The sequence below is a fragment of the Pinus tabuliformis genome, chromosome 8 (assembly GCF_031772625.1).
Source record: "Pinus tabuliformis cultivar Carrire ecotype Pingquan chromosome 8, CPIR1, whole genome shotgun sequence".
Lineage (NCBI taxonomy): Eukaryota > Viridiplantae > Streptophyta > Pinopsida > Pinales > Pinaceae > Pinus > Pinus tabuliformis.
In genome coordinates, this window is record NC_142294.1 from 1,918,440,162 (window position 1) to 1,918,447,917 (window position 7,756).

The window sequence follows — 7,756 nt, forward strand, 5'->3', positions numbered from 1 at the left end:
CTGTTAAGAAGATAAGTAAGATACATGGTGTAGTTTGGGGAAATAGTGCAGTTTGTTGCCCTAGTAGCGCGAAAGCATCTCAGCCCCTGGTTATGGCTGCATGAAAGATGAATTTAATAGATCACAAGGTATTGAAGGTTGGGACAGTGCGTGAAATGACCTGCACAAAGAGAGATCTAGTTGGACTAAAACGACATCTCAGACATCTCAAGGGTGTGGAAACTTGGTTCTAGCATCCCCCCATACTAGTTTGGGTGAGACTTCAGTCCACGATCCATGGGTTGATGCTGAAGGGGCCAGTAGTGTAGGGATTTGTTCGGCTAAATAACTCCGGACTTGGGTCAAGCCCCCATAAGCCAACAGGGTTATAGTTAGCGAACATACATTATATATTAACAACAAGTGTGGTTTCATGTGCTCTACCATAGGTGTCATAAGACTAGCATGACATAGTTATATAATTGATATAATTTGATTGCAAGAAATTTGTGTTCGAAGATGGATCTTAATCTAAGAATTTAGATATGTTTGTAGAAGATATTATGTCACTACAAAATAACAAGAAAAACCTAGTTTCAGATTCCAACAAATTGCACTGTTAATTAGTAAATTTGGGAATTTTGTACGATCTCGAAGATCCCAAGATTCACTCTAGGAAATCAGGACAAATGTTTTATGTCGGACATTACCATTTTTGACGTAACAGAATTTGAATTTATAAAGGTTATAAGATAGGTTTGCTATAGTATGTTTGACACAATCATATACAAATATAATTACTTAACTATGATAATTCATTGGAATGGATTTTTTTGGTATTATTAGAAGGCGTAAACATATACAAAAAAATCTTTTTGCCCAACCATCTTAACTATGAAATGCACACAAAACACATTCAAATATTATGGAATTTGGTTTCATCATGGGATATTTTTTGCATTGGTGTAATTTTCCATAGTACCTCTATTAGCTAGATGGTGGAAGGCATCATGAATGTGGGATTCCATGTGAGCCATTCGAGGCTCGAATTTGTCTATACAAGCTTGAAGTGGTTGCCGATTCCTACGGAAAGATGCCTAAAGATTGACAATGTAACCTTGGTTATGGAGGATGTCTGCAAAGAAACTCACCAGGTCGACGTGGTCCACTTGTTGCATTTGGGAAAACTAGTCTACTGAATGTTGGAGAAGACAAATTTTAGCCTCTATAGAGTCAAAGGGAGACAAAAGGTCCACATTTATGGGTGAATCTCTAAGAGGGGCTACTAGCTCCCCTTCCTCCTCTTGATTTCCTCTGCCTTGATGGTCACCTCGCCATTGAGGATGGCCTTATTGACGAAGCATCGAAAAGATTATATTAATATAATGAAACTCTCTAGTGGATGCTCCCCATAAATAAATATTGTGGCAAAACATACTCTTCACCCCTTAATTGTGTGACCTACCACCCAAGTAGCGACAAAGAGAGGCTCAATTCCACCCCAAATGTGTTGAATTTAAATGAACTTAGAATTGTAAAAAATTTGAGACAAGAGATAACACCCAGAGTAGGCCTGCTTCCAATTCTCACCTTCTAAGAGAAGCCAAAAATCAAATGCACCACTAAACCTTCCCTCCAACAACAGAGCGAGGAGGATGAGGAACTCAACGAGCTTGTGGGAGAGGATTCAATATAGTGTATGAAAATCTTAATTACCCAAGTAAGACATAAAAGAGAGATATTTGTTACCTAAAAGACTAGCAGAGAAGGCCTTGGGCCTCGACAAACAACACGAACTCCATTTTTCCACCACCATCCATGCTTTGAAGGGGAAATGATAGACCAAGAACCTTCCAACCCTACTTGTTTCCGTAAATAATTCACTCCAGGGTCCCAAATGATGGGCACGTTTTAGATTCTTGGTTCTCTATGTGATTTATTGTCTGTTGTGCCAATGGGACGATGCTCCCCTCCATTAGAGAACTAGACAATGGTTCCAAGGATACTCTCCACAACAAATGCAATTACCCTTGCAGTTCCTAAACTCATCTCCTGTCTCGCCAAATTTTCTATTGTTCTCACGACCCTTGTAATTATACCAATCACTACATTAGAATGTTTCTTTGGCCTCCTTCCAATGCCCGTTTGTTATCCCTTGCTTGCATTCTAATCAACATGTGTGAGGGGAGTAATACTCCCTGTCCTTTGATTATTATCAAGACTCATCCCAATCAGGGAGACCTTCTCCTTGTGAACAAGTTCTTCTGAAGAGTGCATTATATTTGAATCCACATTCAATGGTCAGCCCAATGCGAGGTCTTGGGAGTCCTCCAAGGCACCTTGATTAGTTAGCCAATCCACTATTTTATTTCCATCTTGTCTAGTGTGAGTTTTTATCACGTATGGGAAAGATAAAAGAAGGTCTTTGATATGATAAATTTGAGCTTCTAGTCTCCAACTTCGTATTATTTTATCCACTGGTGCTCCATTGAGAATCTTTTGCATCACCTTGATCTAAATCGAAATCTTGTTGAAGTTCATTCTTTTAGCCATCTACGGCCCTTTTTCAAGGGCATTTACTTTTGCCACATTATTTTTTGTGTGTCCACAGGGCCCCATGAATCTAACCATTGGCTAGCCTAATATATCCCTTGGAATCCAACCAAACCTTGCAGGGCTTGGATTCTCTTTTAAGGCACCATAAAAGTTTTTTTTTTAATAAATCCCTCATGTGGGGAGCAGGGGAGGAAAATAGCTGAGGAGGAGATGTGATCCTTTGGACGAGGGGGAATCATAAGGAATAACGCAACTAGGGAAAGGTCTAGAATTGCCAAAATTGAAGCCTCCTGTCTAGTAGCTTTCGAGTCATCCTCTGTGTAGGACTCAGATAAGAAAATTCCCCTAAAATTGTCTTTGGTAGTCTTCCAAATCTACTATATAAATGTTTGTTTGTCTTTGAATATGGCTCTATTTACAACCCTTCCATATGTTCCAAAGGAGGAATCCTAGGTTGAGGACCCGGACCTGATTAACAATCAAATTTTTGAAGAGAGCCATCCACTAGTTTTCTATTGTTTCATCCAAGCTATTAGGGGATTGATCCAAATGCCCAAAGGTGTGTAAAAGCCACTCCAAGAGAGTGCTTTCTATTTGGCAGGAGTTTAGAAGATGTTCCATATTCTCTTCTTGTTGCCAACAAAATGGGCATCTAGAAGGCCCAATGAATCCCTTTTTGAGCAGGAGGTCCCAAGTAAGAAGATGTTTTCTACAGAGAAACCATAAGAAATGAGCAACCTTAGGGTAGAGTTTGTATGTCTAAATTTTCCTCCACCTGGGATCTCTCAACTAAGAGTGGTGATCGACAACTAGTGAATAGGATTCCTTGATAGTAAACATCCCCACCAATTTATACCCCCATCAAAGCTTATCTTGACTCTGAGAGGGAAAGACTCAATGTTCCTTTAACACATCTCTGAAAAGTTTCCACTCTGATATGGCTTCCAAACCTTAACAGTCTGCCTCTATTTTCCACTGTCTCCACTCCTCATTTATGCTTGTGTTCTTCTAGTAATCCTTTACTCTAGTGACATTAGGAGACCACATCAAAGGCTTGGAAGGGATCCAGATTTGGATTTATTTAAGGTTTAGGGAATTTTTTCCATGAGTTATTCCAAAAGAAGGATGAATTATCATCATGGATTTCCCAAAAAAGGTGATCTTTGACCATATAACTGTTACTGTAGGCTAAATTCCATATTGGATAACCTAGGGGAAGGTGTTCTAATCGAGGAATCCCCTGTTGGTTGTCACCTCTCTGATATTTTTGGTTCCATATTTGTTTCTATAGTTCAAAACCACCTGGATCCAGCACCACCAATGTTTTGCACCCATTACCTTATATATAATTTATGGATCTCTCAGCCCCATCCCACCATGTATTTTTGGCAAACATAATTTCTCCCATGATACCAGTGCCCATTTTCTATGTGGGTTTGTTCCCTGACAAAAAAAATTTCTAAATATTAACACCAATTCCTTACACACACTCCCAGGGAGGGCGTCACCGAAATATGATATATCGGGATGGCTTGCACAACTACCTTTAGCAAGGTACCTTTGCCTGGAAGATTAAGAGAGTGGAAGGTCCATGATGATAGCATCTGAGTTAATTTACTATAGACCTCATTCCAGCATGTGATTGATAGGGGATTCACCACCAAAGGAACTCCTAGATACTTTGAGGGGAGGGATCCAATCGATAAATCCATGGTTCAGGCCAAATATCTTTGAATTTACACAAGGGTGTTAAAAAAGTGTATTCTTAATTTTTATTTATTGAGAGACATACTTGTGGCCAGCTCAAACTTTTCCAGAATATCATGCAAGGCTTTAGCCTCTCAAATTGTCAATTCTCCAAAGAGCATATTATTGTCCACAAATTTTTGGTGTGTCACCGAGAGATTAGTTTTCGAAATCGTTTTCCTTTTATGTGACCCTTTCACTTTTCCTCTTGAAGAAAATGGCCCAAGTCTTCTATTGTGATAATAAAAGAGAATGGGGATAAGGGATCGCCTTACCTCAAGCCTTAGATGGAGCAGCATTTCCTTGAGGGAGATCTGTTGAGAAGAATAGAAAAGAAAGGGGTTGTTGCCATGGATCTGATCCATCATATCTAATCTTCAAAAAATACAATGATTTCCAGCATCTGAAAGAGGAATTGCCAATTTAAGTGATCATATGCTTTGGATAAGTCCAGTTTCATCAGCATCCCTGGCCTTCGTCGAGCTTTCAAAGAGTGAGGTATTTCATGAGCCGAGATTATGCCATCAAGGATTTGTTTCCCCACTACAAAGTTTGTTTGTTTCGACCTAATTATGAGGTTCAAAAGGGGTTTTAATCTACACACCATGATAGAAGAGATAATCTTGTATATGATGTTGCATAAGGCTATCGTTCTATAACCACTTGGGTTTTCAGGCTCATGTTATTTTCGAATCAGTGTCAGAAAAGTTGCATTCATCCTTGACCAAATATGTTGTTTCTTGCGTGCTTCTTTAACTAATGCCACAATATCTGCCCCAAGGAATGACCAATAGGCCTTGTAGAATTCTACAGTATACCCATCTAGTCTAGGTTATTTATTATTCGACATCTCCTTTATTATGGACTCTATTTTATCCATTGATATTGGTCACATTAAGGCTTCATTTTTCTCTATAGATATTAGCTTTGGTATTACATCTGTGATCTGATTGATAGCTTCTCTATGGCCCTAGTCACCCTCCTTCAAAATATTCAAAAAATATGAGAGCAGTTCCTCTTCCATGCCCCTGTGATCAAGGATTCTCTCCCCATAGCTAGTGGATAAGGAGTTGATTTGGTTTTGGCATATGTGGTTGAGCATTGAATGATGAAAGAATCTAGTGTTCCTTTCACTCTCTTTCAACCATTGGATATGTGAATTTTATCTCCATAGTCTCTCTTCTTGTTTCCACCTTTCTTCTAGGTCATGGATGATTCTTCTTTCCTCTATGGTCATATACTCTTATATTCCTTATCTCATGATTCGACTTTGAAATTCCTCCATTTTTTCCTCCAGTTTCTTCTTTTACTATATCATATCGCCAAATTCCTCTTTGTTCCATGATTTGATTTTCAAATTCAATTCTTTTAATTTATTTTGGAATCATTGCATCAAACTATTTCCTTCAACCTCTATTTCTCCACACCATTCATAAAGATTATTCACAAATATTGGTCTCCTTAGCCAAAACTTTCGAATCTGAATGGGAAGTTCTTGGGAACTTCTTTTAAGTTAATTTCTAGCTAGATGGGTGAGTGATCTAAGCCCATGCTAGGAAGAATCATGGCTTCTAAAAAAGAATCTCGATTTAGAACATCCTCTAATATAAGAAAGTGGTCCAACTTGCTTGCAATTTGATGTTGTCAACCCATATGGTTGTTCTATGTGTGGATCTCATTGTGAGTCTCAAAGTGAGTTAATTGAAGATCCTGGATTGTGTCATTGAAATGGATCCCTACCTTGCAGCGGTGAAGATGTCACATCCATATAAAATTGTGAACCTAATGTTTAACATTTGAATATTAAAAAAATTAACACAAATTTTTTGCACAATGAGAATGAGAATTAATTTTCTCTACCCATCACTAGATGCCACTACTTAGGTAGTGACATAAAAATCGAGGAGACCTAGTGTTAGATAAAAATAGCTATGATAATTTGGGAATAATAACCTATATGAGCTTAAAACTCACAATAGTTGGCTCATTTTAAAAGTGATGATAAAGTGAAGCATAGGGAATGAATATAAATAAAAATTGGGCTTAGGGAGTGAAGATAAATAAACATTGGTCTTGGCAATAAGACCTAATAAGGCGTCAAAGTGTAAACTCTCATAAGCAGAGAAAACAAAAAAAAAAACAGATAAGAAAAAACTCCACAAAAGCGATAAAGATGGTAATGCTGAGAAAACATGGAAGTTGAAACTATATATCTTATAATCATCCACAAAATGGAAAGAATGGAAACCGCTTTAAGAAGAAAGTATGAAAACGTTAATGATGAGAGCTAAGAAACTTTAGTGAACCTCATTGAACTTTGAAGTAGAAGATGTTGTAGAGGCGCAAACAAGGAAAACAATGATGACTACTTCATCAAAGCTTTATAAAAAATAGGTGTTGGTAAAGAACCATAATAAAGGCATGAAATAGAAGCAACTATCATCATCCTTCCAATGAAGATTGATTTGTATAGGCAATGGAAGGTCCAAATAGGAAGTATGGCAGACTCGTAATCTGGGATTGGAGGAAAAAAATCACATACCACAACTTCACTCATATTTTGTTCTAACTTCAAAAGTTGATCTAAACACAATATGAAAATACTTTGAAGAAGACCTAGTCATTTTAGCCGCTACAATGTCTAGTCAATTAGTTGACTAGATATAAAAGTAGCAATAATATTTTTTTTCATCATCAAGCATTCCCCATTAAACACAAATAAAGGAGTAATAGCAATCAAATTTATATTCCTAAACAACCTAGTCAAAAACTCTAGTCAACTATCATTTCTAGGATCTTTAGTTGACCATTCTAGAGGAAAACATCAAGCTCACATAAGAGAACATAATACAACTTCATAGTCAATGATACTTAAAAATGTGAACTTTGTAAACACTTGTTCGAATGATTCCAAGATCATTTGTTAATCCATTGGTAATGGATCATGATGGTTGGTACTAGTTGATGGTTCATATTTTCATATTGCTTCTACAACTAGCTAAATGTAAGGATATTAGATTTCTTATTCTTAGGTAAACTGTCTCTCTTATGAGGATGTTGATATGGTTGATATTTCTATTCTATAGAATCAAATATAAGTGCATTAAAATTCTCATTTATAATGGCATTATCAACCATCTCATCAATGTAACATTCTCATTTTTAATGACATTATCAACCATCTCATGAATCTATGCAACATAGTCAGAAGGGGGTTTCTATTCTAACAATAAAGCCTAAACTCCACCTGTAACAAATGACACCTTCCTAGATTCAACAAGATTAAATGTAGCTAGTAATTCAATGGAAAAAACACATCCAAGACCTTCTCTAGATGTCTGCACTTCATGGGAAATAAGAAAAACAATTACCTATCCATTCTTCTAAAGTCCCCCTCCACGATATCCCATTTTCCTCAATAGTTGGGACCCAAAACTAATAGTGTTTTTTTCAAAGTTGGGTGAAAAAGCATTTG